The sequence below is a fragment of the Pollicipes pollicipes genome, unplaced genomic scaffold (genome assembly GCF_011947565.3).
Source record: "Pollicipes pollicipes isolate AB1234 unplaced genomic scaffold, Ppol_2.1 Scaffold_3447;HRSCAF=4054_pilon_pilon_pilon, whole genome shotgun sequence".
Taxonomy (NCBI): domain Eukaryota; kingdom Metazoa; phylum Arthropoda; class Thecostraca; order Pollicipedomorpha; family Pollicipedidae; genus Pollicipes; species Pollicipes pollicipes.
In genome coordinates, this window is record NW_023596297.1 from 42,044,849 (window position 1) to 42,062,821 (window position 17,973).

General features: G+C 50.9%; 1 pseudogene; it reads left to right on the forward strand.

Annotated features, from left to right (window-relative positions):
* Nucleotides 1-10,529, forward strand: part of LOC119092567 (catalase-like) — a 62,451-nt pseudogene extending 51,922 nt beyond the window's left edge.
* Nucleotides 10,530-17,973: the final 7,444 nt, after the last annotated feature.

The following is a 17,973-nucleotide window of genomic DNA, read 5'->3' on the forward strand; positions in this document are numbered from 1 at the left end:
TGAGTGCCTCCGCTCGGGTGCCCATGTCATAATCGGGTGTGTCACACCCTCTCGCTGGCTGCAGTCCGAATTGCTTGAGACGGCTTCAGAAATATTGCCGCCCTGTCAGCAGACCGCTGCGCAGATGGGAGCGTCGCGCGAGAGTGATCAGTCCCTTCACTCTGTTACGGCACCGCTGGTGTGCGCGGCGCGCCTCTGTGGTCTCTCTCTACGGCAGCACTCTCAGGTCTCGCGGGCGCTGTCGCTCTCCTCCCCACAGTTGCGGAGACTTCGGTATCTCCACGCAGCCGTGGACAGCCGGACTGGCGTGACGCCACGGTAGAGGTCGAGCAGTGAGCGTCGATTACGATGTTCCACACTTCTGTAAATGCGGCCACCTTGTCATCGGCGGCGCCAGCAGCGTAGAGCGGCTCCCAATCGGCGAGCAGCGGGCTCAGTTGAACGCGTCCCAGTCGACACGTTTCCACGGCCGCGCGGTGGTGTTGGCTGACCGTCGGCGCTCTCTGGGGACGGGAGCGCGGCGTAGCACCGGTTGGTGGTCCGCCACAGGCTCGGGGAGAACCCCAGCTGGGTCTCAGAGACCGGTCACATTGGTGACGATCCCGTCCAGCAGTGTTGGTGTCGAGTGGAAGTGAATGGGCTTGACGACCAGCTGTTCGAGACTCATGTCTCTCAGGATGATCTGAAAAACGCGTACACCATGGCCGTCCCGGTGGAGAAAATTCATGCTGAAGTCTCCCAGTGCGAATTCCGGTTTTCCTTACCGGTCTGCTGGGTCGCTGTCAGCCGGGCGACACCGCGATCATGCTGCACCATGCTGATGGAATATCACCACCCCGTCGAGTACGTCGGGCTTGTGCCTTGTCCCATATACACACAGGATGTCCATATGATGTTTCTGCAGGAGCTGATTGACTTCATCCAGTCGTTGTGTCAGCGACTGGGCATTGTTGTGGCCATGTTGTAATGGTGGCGACCCGCGGGCTCAGCCGTGCCCACCACAGCCGCGTACTCCCGGTGAGTCTGAAGCACGGTTCGACTGGCGGGGTACACTAGCGTCTGCGTCCGGTGTATCGCATCAGCAGCGCGGGCGGGGCGGCACCGGTCGGGCCCCGCACACGACCCGAATTGACCGGTCGGTGCGGCCACCGGCCCGCAGACCTCGCCGGCGGCGGATCTGACGGGGCAGGTGGGCCTGTGCGCTGTGCTGGATGGTCTCGGTCACCCCACGAGCCACGTGCCCGTCCAACCGATCACGCAGTCAGCAGGTGCGACCGGTATTACGCACGCGCACTAGAGCCGGTGACCGGCGATCCACGCTCCTCCGGGCGGTGTATGTATCTGACGTTGCTGTCGTAATGCAATGGTCCATCACGCCTACGACGCGTTTCCTGGGCGGGGGGGGGGGGGGGGGAAGAGGGCGTGACCAGAGCATCAGAGAACCTGCCGTGCAGGAATCGTACGTGAGTGTCTACGACATTATTTAGTCTCCACAATCATCCACGAATATGTTATCCTGTCCAGACGTGGCAAAGAGAACTACAAAAATATTAGGATATATTTCACGATTTATATTTCACGATCAGTATTTCACGATTTATAAATAAATCATTTTAAAACATAAATAGGTTCATATACCTCATTTTGGTAGCAGGTTCACAGTACAAGGAGCCGACTTGGTGTCGTCACCGCAACGATCGCGTCGCTTGGATCTCCGCGCAGCGAGCCGGTCGCGTCACGTCCGTGTTTGTTTGCATGGGTCGCAGGTGGCCTCCCGGCTGCAGTCGGTCTTTCCGGGTAGCTCATGCCCTGTTTCTGAGCACAATGCAGCTGACGGTGTGGAATTTCCTCAAAGAAGGGGCCGATACCATGACGGCACCCAGGACCTATTTATGAATCTGCTGGGGCCTCTAGCCTTAACATCACTTGTGCACGGCTGATGAAACACAATGCACTTTCTGACCACGCCAGTGCCCTCGGCTTTCGTAACCCGTGTCTTCGAGCGACAGCGTCCTCCCTCAAACGGAAACTGGGTCAAGAATCCTCACCACCAAGTGCACAGCCGTCCACCGATCACGCTTGGCCTTCATATGCCGCTCAACCGTGCACACGAACAACAGTGCGTCGGTCACACCCACACGCCACATTTTGCCCAGCTGCCCCGCCCTACCACAGGCGGGCCAAAAACACACCACTCGCACAGACGGACCAGGCAGCCAGCTGACGCCCCGCCGTCCACAGACGGACCAGGCAGCCGGCTGACGCCCCGCCGTCCACAGACGGACCAGGCAGCCAGCTGACGCCCCGCCGTCCACAGACGGACCAGGCAGCCAGCTGACGCCCCGCCGTCCACAGACGGACCAGGCAGCCGGCTGACGCCCCGCCGTCCACAGACGGACCAGGCAGCCGGCTGACACCCCGCCGTCCACAGACGGACCAGGGCATCCGGAACTTGTCGGCCACGCGGGCTGCAGAGCTGGCCGTCTCCGAGCCGGACTACTGCGTCCGCGACCTGCACAACGCCATCGCGGCCGGCCGATTCCCATCGTGGACCCTGCATGTGCAGGTGATGACGCCAGCGGAGGCTGCCAGCTGCCCGTTCGACCCTTTCGACCTGACACGCGTCTGGCCTCACGCCCAGTACCCGCTACTGCCCGTGGGCCGACTGGTGCTCGACCGCAATCCCACCGACCACGTGGCGCAGGTGGAGCACGTGGCATTCGCGCCGGCCAACATGCCGGACGGCATCGAAGCCAGTCCCGATCAAATGCTGCAGGTGAGCCCCGCTGCTGGCAGCATCAGTGGCCGCAGCCGCCGCTGCACGGCCGACAGTTCTGAGTGCCGTCGGTGAGCCCGTCCAGATGACATTGTCCCTGTTCGAGTTTCTGGTCATTGCTTGAATGCGCCAAGCTGGCAAGGGTATGCTTTTTCTTAGATAGAACTGCTTGCTGTGCATTACAACTGCAGTGGTGGTGTAATCATAACCTCTCGCGCGAAACCATTATGAAGGAACTATCACTTGAGCTCTATTCCGCCCACCCAGCACACCAAACTGCGCGTGCCTGGTGGGTCACGCTCCGCTGCGTGCTGACAGGCTCGTCTCTTCTCGTACTCGGACACTCAGCAGCACCGGTTGGGGCCCGACTACAACCAGCTGCCTGCCAATTGCCCGGAGGCGGCTGGCGGGGCGCGCGAGCAGCGCCAGCTCCCGGCCGGCGACGGGCGCCAGACCGGGTGAGTTTCGCTCTCGGGTCCGCAGTGTTGCTCACGGTCCCCGCCTCCCTCAGACCAGCCATGACGGGACACGATAGGACAATGAAGGATGCAGGGTGACTTAAGCAGGGGTGTACAAAGCACCGTTTCATGTCAAATGGAGTTTGCCGCCTTTTCGCACTTTTCACGTATCGTTAGATCGGGCGTGCACGATATGATCACGATATACACCGGTTGTATCCCAACTTTTCCGAAAAGCTCAGAATTTATTTTTGAACTACCCACTCCTGTGTGGGCAATTTCGTTGCACTCCCCGCTCACCAATATTAGAGTAATACATTTAACTTGTCTTGCTTTTTCCAACGTGTGTGTTCCGTAATGTTTGAAAGACACCAATTTGTAAAAATGGTTGTATTACAAATGCTATGAAAGCTTGAAACACGCTGTTAAGATGACATAATATGCGAATATAAAGCTGTTATTCCGCTAATTCAACGAAGCGTCATGCTATGGCTTTGATTTCTCCCCCTGGGGCATTTGCCACAGTGGCTCTTTTTAAGCTTTGGCTTTGGGATGCGAGCATCACATGGCCCATACTGACGTGCTGGTTCAAACTTGAACCAATGCGATTCCTGGTAAAAAGCCCTTGCCACCCACTGGACCAATTACGAATGTTCTTTTATACGCACCAGTAGAGGTGTCGCGGTGGTTGTCATGACAGCGGCGGTCGCGACTGCAGGGAAGGAGGGCAATGCTGTTACAATGTGTTGACAGCGTACTTTGGACTCGAAACTAATTAAAATTGGTGCCCTTATGGCGCCTTGAAGGCACTGCAGTGGCACTGCCCGGTGCTATTATTATACGTAACTGATCCTGAGGCTTCACACGAGTTTGTTTTTCAAATACAACCATAGGGCGGGATAGCCTCTTAAATGGGTGTGTTTCACATTCGCATGGGGCTTTAAACTAAAATCTCCTGCTTGAAGATCATTCGGTACAGTTCACAGTCCTGCCTTTTTTTAAACCTAAGCCCTTCCAGTTTCTGAGCTATACGCCCGAGGAGATGTTCGGACTTTTGCGGGGACACCATCTCAAGGTCACCAAAGCATCTATGACGCCATAATAAGGTCATTCAAGTCCTGCCATTCAGTTGGGCATGCAGCGATAAGACCAAGAAACGTATGATTCTCGAGTCGTTTACGTGTGCGTTCATGAGCAGGATTTCCAGATATAGCGAGCGTCAATCGGCTCTCAGTCAGTATTGTTCTAGTCACGATGACGTAATCAAACAATGACGTATTGACGTAATCAAACAATGAGCATATTTACTAAAAAGGGAATCTGTGTTGTACAGAGTGGCCGCTTTCCACCTAAAAGTATACCAATAGTTGAAAGTGAGCTTATTTCATCATGTCTGATGCCCTCTTACATATCTTCGGCCATGGAACATTCTCTAAGTATCTAGTGGCTGCGGTGGACAGCGCTGGAATTACTGCTGATGCCACGCGGAGCACGCTGCTTCCTCACTGAGTTCCTGGCGTTTGCTGCGGCTATTTTTCTTTATTGCAAGTATGATGATAGAGGTGTACGTTCTTCGACGAAATGGGGCTTGAGCGATTCAGCTGCGTAGCCTGACGTACCCCTCAAAATATCCCGAAACTGGAGTTATTTGGAGAGTCGCCTCGCTACAGTATTTAAACAGTTTGGGTCCCGCACAGCTGAAGGCTTAGTTTTCTCTCAGTGTGCAGTCTGCAGCCTACTTCCGAGACTGCGGGGGGGGGGAACCCTGGCCGTTGTACCATGCGCTGATGATGACGTGCCCAGTTGGTTGTGGTGCTCACCCACAGCCGTGCGCCGTGCCGTAACTTTGAGTCGCACCACCGGACTGAGGTTCCGCCCCCCCCCCCCCCCCCACACTGAAACTGACGTGGGAGATTACCACAACGGTGGCCGCAAATGTCGTGTGGCACGTAACCGGTAACACAATCGTGAACTACGTTCGTAAGCGAGGCAGCAGGCTCAGGGTGTGCTACATTAACTACGCGATCTAACTGACCTGGCTGGTCCGGTTCTGGAGGCTCCTATGCTTGCAACAACTGGTCACAGTTCCATATATGTCGTTAAGTTCCCAGTGAGAATAACAGCTTCTTTGAAAGGCTTTACTGTGTAAATTTCAGATGTTTTCGCACAAGCTGTTGGATCTGGTGATGTCATGCAGCACCACATTTGAATCAAATCTAGTATTATCATTCAATATCACCCAATTCACAGGGAAAGTAGGATCATTGTGAACCCATTTTTTTCAAATTGCTGTCACTGGGCTGTTACCTTCGGATCAAGTAAGGTCAAGCAAGGTCAAACCCCAGATGGGTGTCCGAAGTACCTTCAGACCCTCTCACGCAGCTGAGCAAATGTGGGGGTGCATGTAAGATTAGCAGCGTTATCTGAAGATAGGTTAGAATGACCAAAATCTTCGAAATTATTTTGATTTATGACTTTAAGATCAACATAACGAACCATCGTAAGCGACATGTTCTTCAAATCAAAGGGTTGATGGAGATCACTTTAGGTCAGTAACCTCACTGGCTATGAATTAAAAAAAGGAAATCTGTTAACGTCCTTTTGATCAAGGAATTCGGAATGAGTGTCAAAAACCACCTCATAATGCAACTTTTCCATAACAAAAGCTGTTTGCTTGTGATCTTGATCTTGCCATCGTGTCTGACCCAAGGGCGATGCAACTAGCTGTGATCTTAATTTCCACTATTCGTCAAAGCAGCCAGCTGAAAATTACGTGACTTTGGCTAACACTCCGTTGTGGCATTAGCTTAAATTGAAAGATTTCCTTAGAACTAGTTTCGCTCACAACCATGGCCTGACTGACTTACTGCAGGTCAGTGACCTCGTGTATCAATTCTTTTGACGTCAAAATGGTTGCTATTCCGTTGTTGACAATAACACGAAGTTTGCTGGGCCGCACCACTCAGAAGCCATATTGAAAAAAGAATTACGGGGCATCAAATTTATCTCACCCTACCCGAGCGCGTGTTAAAGGCAGCTCCAAAATTCTTTCCTCGCCTACGTCACTGCAGCAGCGGCAGGCCAATATATTTCAACTGAAGTGAGAATGAACAATTGTAATGGCAGGTGTAAGGGTTAATGTAAACAGCCGACCACGAGCTCTGGAGTGCGAAGTACGGATTCAACTGTTTTTGAGCGACATGGACTGATCGTCAGATATCGGCAATCATCGCGGACAAAAAAGAAACCGCCTGCAGGTTGTATGCCAATGGATGGTCCCCAATTGACCAAGCGACCTCAAAGCTCTTCGAGCCATGTATGAGTTGGTTATCGGCCGGGTACGGACCAGTGTCATTCTGGTTGAGGTCGATCACATGCAGAACGCAGTGGCCTAAAGCGGGGGAGATTTGGTCACCAAAACTACACAGCTGTGTGTCCCAGATACTTGTGACCGATACCCACCCGAAGTGTTATAGGTCTTTGCAATGCGTTGTTCCTAGTCAGCCAGTCATATATCATTATCGAGGCGTGGATTTCGACGGCCGGGTTTGCCAAGCGTTTAAGGAGAGTTTTTCAACTCTGGGGCATGTTTCAAAAAAGCGTATTCTGGTGAAACCACAGGTTTATTTATATCTATTGATAGCACCGGATAGTGCCACCACGGCACGGTCAATATTTAATAAGGTAGTACATTTTAATGATGTTCGAGTTCAAATTGCGCTGTCAACGTTTTCTGGCAGCATTACACTTACTCCCCTTTCTTGGTAACCCAGAGTGTGTTCCACGTCCGCGACAGCTTCAGCTGTCGCAACCGCCGTCGTCATGCCAACCGCCCTCTCCATGACACCCTCCGTGGTCATGGCAACTTCCGTCGTCATGACAGCCGCTGTAGTCATGAAGACGGCAGAATCTGCTAAGGGTTGTTGTCAGCTGCTACGTGTTAGGGATACCACTTTTTGACCGTTAACCCGCACATTGCGGACCTTAGGGCTTAAAAGTGGCACCTTCACTGGTATGAATGACGTCAGTACAAGTGTACGTTTGCGATCCGTCCAGCGGGCGGCAAGGGCCAGTTATCTGGAGGCACATTGGTTGAAGTTTGAGCTAGTGTGTCACTGACCGACCATGTGATAATCGGTTTCATAAAGCCAAAGTGTATTTCGAAAAGTGTGACTGCTAAACGCCATAGTGGAGAAACAAAAGTCATAATATAACGTTTCGTTGAATTCACGGGATAATAGCCTCATGTTGACATGTATTTTTCTCTAAAAATAGTGTTTCAAGCGTTCATAGCATTTAGTGCACAAACATATGACCAATTAGTGTGTTGCGCACATTACGGCAAGCACAGTAAAAGAAATGTGTAAAGATGAGCAGGGAGTACAACAAGGTTTCCCCGCGGTAGCGGCTACAAGTCGGAGTTCTGAGATTTTCAGGGGAATTTTGAGAAAACCAGCATTGCCGATCAAATCGTCTGATCTAACAACAAGTGACAAGCACAAAACAGGTGGCATACAAGTACAAAACAGGTGGCATATTCCCTTTAAGACTAATATCCTGACAAGTCAAAAAACATTCCTTGTTAATTGATCGGAAAACTACGGCCTTTCATGGAATGGACACTTAGCAATGCATTGATCAAACCAGTCGGTATGGTTTCTCGCTGTGGAATGGCTCCATTGGCTCAGGTTTGGCACCAACTTCACAACCATTTCGCTCGTCCCACATGGCACGAGACGTCTGCCTGGTGAATTATTGCCATCATCCGGCCTGCATCTGTTCCCAGTGGATCAGAAGCCACCCCCATCGACGGCAAGCAGACGGCGGCGCCTGGCGGGCAGACGGCGGTGCCGGGCGGGCAGGCGGCGGTGCCGGGCGGGCAGGCGGCGGTGCCGGGCGGGCAGGCGGCGGTGCCGGGCGGGCAGGCGGAGCCGAGGAAGGTTGAGCCGGCCGACGAGGACTTCTCCCAGCTGCGCGCCTTCTGGGAGCGCGTGCTGAACGAAGACGAGCGCCGGAGACTTGTGGACAATATGGCCGCCCACGCCCGGGACACGCAAGTGTTTATCCAGGTCAGGGGTCACAGATGGTTCGTTCATGTCAGGGGCCACACGAGACTCATGTAGACCAGGGGTCGTGCGAGGATTCGTACAGATAAGAGGTCACACGGAGGTCCACCCGGGGCAGGGGTCGTGCGAGGATTCGTACAGATAAGAGGTCACACGGAGCTCCACCCAGGGCAGGAGTCGTGCGAGGATTCGTACAGATCAGAGGTCACACGGAGCTCCACCCAGGGCAGGGGTCGTGCAAGGATTCGTACAGATCAGAGGTCACACGGAGCTCCACCCAGGGCAGGGGTCGTGCGAGGATTCGTACAGATCAGAGGTCACACGGAGCTCCATCCAGGGCAGGGGTCGTCAGAAGCCTCATCCAGTTCAGAGGTCTTGCGACGACTCATCCGGTTCAAAGATCATGTAGCGATTCGTCCGGATCAGGGTTCATATGATGACTCAGCCAGACCAAGGCTCATGCAATGATTTATTCGGGTCAGGGGTCACATGGAGCTCCTCAGGTCCATGCGAGACTTCATCAAGGTGAGGGGTCACACAAAGCTTTATTTAGGTAAGAAGTCTTACAGCGCTTTCCCAGCTCAGAGATAATGCGACGTGTCGCCCAAGTCAGATGTCTTACGGTACAGGCACGAGGACACGGTCAGGGTCATCCAGCTCAGGGACACCTAGATTCATCGAAACTAGACGGGCGTATTGCCGCCAGTGGCAAAAAAGGGCGCACCTCACATTTCATGTAAAAACTAAGAAGTAAGTTAGTGCATTGATTTGTGGGACAAGTGACAGGTTCCGCTGAACTCACATGCAATATCTTGAAACATCTGTCAAATGAGGACAGTTGGTTTAGTCATGGGCCATGAACTATGCGCACGAACCATCAGGCTCCACGCTTGATAAGTTCATGAGCCGTCAGGTCCATGTGTCACCAGTGCACGAGTCGGGGCGATATGGGTGCTTGTGGCATGAGTTCAATCAATGCTGGGCACCACGCGGTCGGATGCGAACATGCAATAGTGTCACGAAGTAGCCCAGCGCATGCCTTGTGTGATACGTGCATGGTGGACTTCTCGTTGTAAGGTGACCTGACTGCCATTGCTATATGCTACGTCATAGCCGCTGGAACAAGAAACGGCCTGCCACGACCTTCAATTTTTGTTTAAGTTTTACTTTCGTTATGGGAAGAGCGCACTATAAAGTAAGGGTTGCACCGCCCGCTTCTTGGGACGTTTGTAAGGCCCTGCTGCCGACAAGCCGACTCCACATCAGTGATCACAGCGTGGCAGCTACCGCGGCGGCAGGTACTGGCATGCCGCCGTGGCGAGTGGTTGGTTCAGAGCGGAGACAGGCGGCTCCTCATTCGTGCTGCCGCAGGTGCGCATCGTCAAGAACTGGGCCATGGTGAGCGAGGAGTTCGGCGCCCGGCTGCTGGCCGCCCTGCTGCACCACGCCGCGCCCTACACTGCCGAGGTGCTGCGGCACGCGCTCGACTCGACGGCCGCCGAGGCCGGTACTGCCGGCCGACCTGAGGGCGACTCAGGCTGACGGCCCGGCTCGGCGGGGCGGTCCACTGCTACAGGGCCCACTGCTACAGGGCCCACTGCTACAGGGCCCACTGCTACAGGGCCCACTGCTACAGGGCCCACTGTTACAGGGCCCACTGCTACAGGGCCCACTGCTACAGGGCCCACTGCTACAGGGCCCACTGCGACGGCCGAGGACAGTGGCTCCGGATGATGGACCGGCCCAGCGGAGCGGCCGAGGACCTCGTCCTCATGTCATGAGGACGGTTATCTCGGTGGTTCACCATGCGGACGATTGTCTCAGCTGGCCCACCATGCGGATGGTTGTTGCTGACTCACCACGCGGGACGTCTTGCTTCGTGAGGAGACTATTTCAACCATTTTAGCACGCAGCTTTCCACATGGGAGGTAGCCTCTATAGAAGTGCGTCTATCAGGCTGTGAAATGGGCCAGGGAATCGGATGGTTTCTGCTTCAGTTATCGGGCTTTGCACATTCTGCGGAGTCCAGTTACAACACACGGCAGATTTCGTAACGATGCTGATGTACTGCTTAAATGTATGGATCAACAATATGTCAGTCAGTGTCAGTGCTGTCAGTAACATGCTGTCAGTCAGAATGAGCATTGTTATAGAAATTGTTATGAGCTCCACCTTTATCCTGCCGCGGTGTCAAAATACAACTATTTTTAATATATGTTAGTTAGAAAAATAATATGTAGTGTTAAAATCATCTACACTTGTACAGCGTGAATAGGATGACGACCACATCTGACAGATGCTTAGCTGTTAGTCATTGCCAACGAGGCTGGTGTGATGTGCGTGATTTCTTATTGTGCACTTGGCTACAGAAGCTCAGAATGTACAGCGGGTGTGAAACACTGGGCACCGAGTCGGCAAACTAAAAGTAGAAACCATCTGAAGACAAACACTCAGCTGCTGTAGAGATATTTTCATTTTAAAATTTGTTGAACCTGTCGTGAATTCCGTTTTGCTTGGACGTATTCACGCCTGCGTTCTGCTCTGTTGCAATGGCATTCTTAATATCGCCGCTGAGTGTACTGCGCATTAATAGCATCTGTAAAAAAGCAATCGAATAAGTGTGCTGCACACTCATTTCATTTCCAAAACTTACGGGGTTGAAAAGAGCCATTGCTACTAGACTTGTGTTTGACTCTAGCTGAATCGTGAATTGGCTCAAGAGTCAATAGCTTTGGGGTGAGTCCCGGGCTGAGTCGGCTCGTTAGAAAAAATGACGCCTTAACCCCAGAGCTGAATTACATTCTTGGTAAATTTCATGAGACGAATCGTGAGCCGATCATTTTATAATGGCATGTCAGTGAGTCATATGGCTCAAATTGGAGTGGTAGCATGAGGAAACACAGCTGCCGCAGACAACTCAACAGACCATTTCATAGTGTCAAAATGAACAGCTCGCAACAGTGTTATGTTGCTTTTCGCAAAATCAGCACAAAGTTTGTTATTGTAATTTCTATAGGGAAATGTACGTGTAATGTGCTATTTCACATTGCAGTGCGCTCAAGCATTTCATCCACACGAGGGCAATCTACTTTACTTCGTGTGAGCAAGTAGCTTCACCCTTTCCATGCTGGAGCGCCAATGGCATGTTGTCCTCCAAAGCTCGGTTCAGTTTGACATTTGTTGGCAGACGCACATTCTTGATGCGACCGACGCACCCGGCCATAATCCGTACCACGCGGCCATTCGAATCGTTGCATGACTGTTCACCACTGCATGTAATGTCATTGTATTGCCCTTGCTCATGTGCCCCAGCATGTGCGTTCAAGACTGCTGACGGAGCTGCGTTTGACCGAGACCTCAAACTGCTGGAGATGCGTGAACGAGCGTTACACTTTTCAGCACCTAGTACACCTTCAGCACCTAGTACTGTTCAGACAGCCAAGGTCGAGAAGTTTAGGCCTCTGACGGTATCTGGACGGGCTCACGTGAGAAATAGTCCTATTTTATTATTTTTACTTCATGGTGAGGTCACTGACCTAAAATGATCTCTATCAACTTTTTGCTTTGAAAAACAAGCCGCTTAGGGTGGTTGGGAAAAACATGCCGCTGACGCCGATTTTAGAAACAAATATCAAAATGGTCTCGAAGGTTTTGGTCACTCAAGCCTTTCATGGGTCAGATAACGCAGCTTATCTGATATGAACCCCAGTGACCTTTAGCTTAGCTGCGTGAGAAGGTCTGAATGCACTTTGGACACTGATGCCGAATTTTACCTTACTTTCCTCACTTGATCCGAAGGGAAAAAAGGTGTCGAAAAATGTACACCCCATGGGGGGCATGCCTGCAATGGAGTCAAATGACGGAAGCAAACGCCAATAGCTCTGCTACGAAATAGCGAGGTCTGCGCGGCATCAGTTGCGATTTCAGCGTTGGCCACAACAGTCAACAGACACTTTAAGGCAGTGCCGCACATTTAAAGGTGATAATCAAAGCATCGGATATGATGAAATAAGCTCACTTGTAGGTATTGGTATACTGTTGAGTGGAAAGGCTTCTCTATGCAGCACAACTTCTCCGTTTAGTAAATATGATCTTCAGCATGCCATTGGTTGATTACGTCATCGCACAATGCACAACATTAATTGAGAGCCAGTTGACGGTCGTTATATCTAGACATTGCGCTCACAAATACAACATATGAACGGCTCGACAATTACAGTTTTCTTGGCCTTGATCGCTACATGGTTGATATGATGGCAGGATCTGAATGACGTTATTAAGGCGTCATTGACGCCTGGGTGACCTGAGAATAGTTTCCCTGAAATAGTCTGCACACCTTCGCGGGCGTATAGCTCAGGAGCTGGAAAGATTTTTAACAAAGCCAGGAGTGTGAACCGCAACGAATGATCTTAAAGATGGCTATTTCAGTCCAAAGCCCCATAGAAACGTGGAACGCTGTTTCCTCCCTTCAAAGGGGTTATTCCATCTTTCGGGTACTTTCCAAGAACATACTCTAGTGAAACATCGAGATCAGTTACGTCTAATAATACCCCTGAAGATTGCCACCGCAGTATCGTCAAGGCATAATGAGGATATCAATTTTAATCATTTTCTAGTTCAAGTCACGCTGTCAACGATTTGTAACAGTAGCACACGTCTGCCCTGCAGTCGTGATCTCTGTCGTCATGACGGCCGCCGCGGCATCTCTACTAAAGCCAATCAAAGGGCGTTTGTGACTGGCGCGTGTGAGCGCCACAACCAATACTGGCGCCGGCCTCAACTGCAGCGTTTGATCGGGACTGGCTTCGATGCCGTCCGGCGTGTTGGGAAGCGGTCGGCCGCGATGGTGTTGTGCAGGTCGCGGACGCAGTAGCCCGGCTCGGCTCGGAGACCAGCTCGGCGGCCCGTGCGGTCGACAATTGTCCTGGTCCATCTGTGGACGGCGGAGCATCAGCCCGCTCCCTGGTCCATCTGTGGACGGCGGAGCATCAGCCCGCTCCCTGGTCCATCTGTGGACGGCGGAGCATCAGCCCGCTCCCTGGTCCGTCTGTGGACGGCGTGGCGTTAGCCGGCTTCCTGGTCCGTCTGTGCGAGTGGCGTGTCTCAGGCCCGTCTGTGGTAACATAAGGCAGCTGAACAGAATGTAGTGCATGGGCGTGACCGACGCGCTGTTGTTCGTGTGCACGCACCCGATCAGTGGCATGTGAATTGGCACATGGGCATGAGTACAGTGGCATGTGAAGGCCAAGCACGGTATCAGCGGCTGGCTGTTTGGCTAGGGCGGCTGTGCGCTTGGTCGTGAGTATTCTTGATTCAGTTTCCGTTTGAGAGGGAGCTGTCGCTCGAAGGCGCGGGCTACGAAAGCCGAGAACACTGGATCAAGTGCATTGCATTTCAGCAGTCTTGCAAAAGCTAGGCTAGGGACCCGACATATTTATAAATAGCCCCCGCGTGCCGTCATGGTATCCGCCCCCTCCTCGAGGAAACTCCACGTCGTCAGCTGCGTTGTGCTCAGAAACAGGGCGGAGGAAAGGCCGACCGCAGCCGGCCGGCCACCTGCGACCCATGCAAACAAACACGGACGTGACGCGACCGGCTCGCTGCGTGGAGATCCCAGCGACGCGATCGTTGCGGTGACGACGCCCAGTGGGCTGCATGTTCTGTAGACCTGCTAACAAAAGGTGTCATTTCAATCTGTGTATGCTGTCCAATTTTTTGTGAAACGTGAAATATCGAGACTGTCCGACCATGTAGAGGAACAAAACATTGCGTTTTCAGAAAAAACAAAACAAGAAACAAGAAAAACGAAACAAAACATCACACTTCATGGAACCCCCAATTTCAGTTAAACATGTCACAGACTTATTTCCAATACACATATGGAAGACGCATTAATAAATTCCAGCTTACAGTGACGCCTAATGATGTTCTTAATCATGATCTGAATGCATTTTCCGCATCATGCGTGCGTGCATTTTTCGATCATTTGGTCATTTTAGTCCTTTCCGTCAAAATCCTCCCCGTATCAGTAAAAATCAAAATATTTGTTTTGCGTGCGTGCATGCTAAGTTTAAAATCCGTACGGCTTATCGTTAAGGGGCCAGGAGCAGATGACAATATGTGATGCCGTCACTAGACCAACTTGTTCTGACGAAAACAGATTTCGAAGCATAGTGTCAGGAAAAAGAGAAACGGAGAGCTGACTACCTATATTTTTCTGAAGATGGGTCAACGTGACACCCGGAGTTAAACAGCTAAGTACAGCGATCTAGTTTGACTGTAGACCCAATTTTCTGAAAAAGCACATTTACCTTTTTCATTATTTTTTTCATTTCTTCAAAAAATCATTTCTTTAGAGACGTGTCTTTGTCATCTTTGAGGGGGGTGTCGTGTCGTGTCGTGTTGTACGGTCGATTTGTGCTAGAATAACTCTGCTGTAAACGCAAAATCGGCACGTATAATAACAACGCATTAAACACAGAAGCGGCATGCGTGAAGAAATATATGGTGCCGACACATCAGAAACATGGAACAGAACCATACAGAGTTAGGGAGCCGTAAAATAAACAGCGTTAATCGACGTTATGAGCTCAAAATTCTTTTGTAGAGAAAGCGAACTTCAATATACTCAGGGATGCTGGTCAAACGACGTTATAGTGATAATATCAATTATGTCAGCGGTTGCGAATATTTCGGGCTGTGCTCACCTTCAAGAGGCCACCCTCATCCAACTTCTAAGGATGCTCAGGGTTCGAAATATTGAGTGCCGTTGATAAAATTATGATTTAGCACAACGTCGCTTATCCACCATTTCCTGGGATATTGAATGTCGTTAACTCTATAGTGTACGTGCGAATCATCTTCAGCTTTATTGGCCATGGGGTTAGCTATGTCCCTGAGATCGGGAGAAAGTGGCTTTGGAGGGGCGAAAGTGGAATCTATATGGGGCAATTTGACCTGAAAATGACAGTTTGGATTGGAATATCTGAAAACAAGCATCTTTTATTAGGATGAGATAAAAACACACAATGGCGTGCGGTACACATAAAGAGCGGGGCAAAAATCGTGTCTTCCGTGCCCCAATTTCCATAGAAATTATACCTCACTGGCACGACATGGCAGCAAACAGACAGAAGATAGAGGATAGTAGGAACAGGACAGGAGAAGACAGGTTAGCACGCAAGGCAGGATGAGAGAGGAAAAGGAAGAAAAGGACAGAGGAGAAGATGATCGCACAGACAGGAAATGACGGAGCCGAACGGGAGACAAGGCACTTTCGGACAGGGCTGGACATGACCTGACAGGACAGGACAGAAAAGGGGAAGATAGCACAGCTCAGTACAGCACATAACAAAGATGAGCGAAATGAAATTTATCAAATAAATAGAAAGGAGACGTTTCTTTCAGCCTACACGCAAGCACAGTATGAGCCCTGGCTCTTGTATGCCACGCCCTGCCTTCTCCCCCCCCCCCCCCCCCCAAGCACTGGCCAGTGCCCACATCATCGCTTATCATACATAATACCCGTGTTCACCTGACTGTGGAACCAGTGGCGAATCCAGGATCTCGTCAAGGATATTACTTGCATCTCGGGCGCGCACGCCTTGTGGCCCCGTAGAGTTAAGGACTCGCTCCCAATATCCTCGTATTCCGATGTCCGTCAAGTTGGCGTCGTATGCGTGCTCAAATTCAGTGTCAAGTCCAGATTTCTAAGAGCAGCCGTCTAAGGTCGCTCATCCCATTGACTTATTCACGAATTTGCAGTTGTCTTTTCTTTGCGTCACTTAGTCTTGACCTGTACAGCCTAATAAAAGGTCAACACATGGGTATCTTGGCATTCCATCGTTTATTGAGGAAAACCCACAAATTGGGCATCATGCTGATCCTCGTGTTGTCCGATTTCGTCACACCTAAAGAACTTACTCTCAAGGTCGAAGACCAAAGGTTAAGGTCACGTAAAATTGGATGCCCAGACATTTCTTCGCTCAAGAAGAAAGCGCAGCAAAAGAGTGTTATATTAATGTTCGTGATGTTCTCTTTAGTCGCATCTGCACGAACTCAATTTCAAGTTCAAAGGTAAATTTCACACAAAATGCGATACCCTGGCCTCTATTTCTGTACCAGAAGAAATACGGCAAAGGAGGGGAGAAAATGCAGATTCGTGACTAAGTCAATGAGGCTGACCTGGGGAAACTGCTTTTGAAAATCTGAACTTGACACTGAATTCGAGTAGTAGTACGACGCTAACTTGACGGACGTCGTACTCCGGCCACGCCTTTCCAATCAGTTTCCTGTATCATCCTAGGTGACTTAAATACGTTTCACTAATCCTGGGAATGCATTAGCACGAATTCTCGTCAACATCCCATCAACTCACTTTGAACTGCACATTGTCCCGTTCATCTCAGTGACCGACCACCAGCACACGCACACCGCCACGCAGGTAAGATCACATATTCCGCCATCGATCTTTCACTCACGTCAGCCCTCATAGCACCATTCTTCACTTGGCAAGTCCAGCCAGACTCTTTGTTAAGCGACCACTGCACTATTCACATCACGCTTCAAGTACATCCGGGTCGAACTAATGCACGTGCACGTGCATATCCCCCGCATCATTCAACACCCGCTGGAATGTCAACAAATTGGACTGGCCAGCTATCCAACACTTAATAGATATCGCCTTCCCTCCTAGCTCCTCCCTCCCTTTACTGATTTCCATCAAGCCATACTTGTCTCCGCTCACCAACATATCCCCCCACACCCGTCGTCCACCGGGACGCAAGCATGCTCCCTGGTGAAACTCAGAGTGCCAGCCGACCTGCGTAAGGAGGCGCAGAGCTCAGCGCGCCCTCCAGCGCTGTATCTGCCAGGCCAGTGTAAATGTCCCGCGTCTGACTTGTTCACTCGCACTGATCATCATCGAACACGCCAAACAAATATCATTGGAGCAAATTTCAAATACTTTTGATCGCTTTACCCCTCTCTCAAAAATATGATCGCTGATAACATGTTTGAATTACCGACGCTCCGCATTTTGCGCATTACCACTTCTTAAGATACAAAACGTACCATACACCACACCTTTAGAGGTCGCCACAATGTTTACCAAACACCTCGCGCAAGTTTCATCCCGGTAACAGTACACGACGCACACTATTGTATTCCTGAACGACACCCCCTCGACATGTAATTTTGATACCGACGAGACCGAAGTATGCAAATAGGTTACGAGCTAAATCTTGTTATCAGCGAAGTCCGCGGGCCCTCAACAACTCACATATCCTTTCGTCAAACACTTTTTTGATGCTGGGCTTACAAATCTTCTTTGAGCTTATAAAGATATATGGTTGAACGACACCTTTTTCTTACTTCACGTTTAGCACTATTATATCCATTCCCAAGCCTCACAAGCCTCCTCCTGAATTATCTAGTTTTCGATCTATCGCGTTGACCAGTTGTGGATTGAAATATTTTGAATGCATGGTAACTGCTCGCATCACGGCATATCTTCAGTCCAGCCGCTTTCTTTCACCACACTAGAACGACTGCCGGCCAAGACGGTGCACTACGGACAGCCTTGTGCAACTTATGGCCGGTATTCAGCGTGGTTTTCAAAAGAAACATGCCATTATTGCACTCTTCTTTAGCTTGTCAATGAGCGTTGTCAACA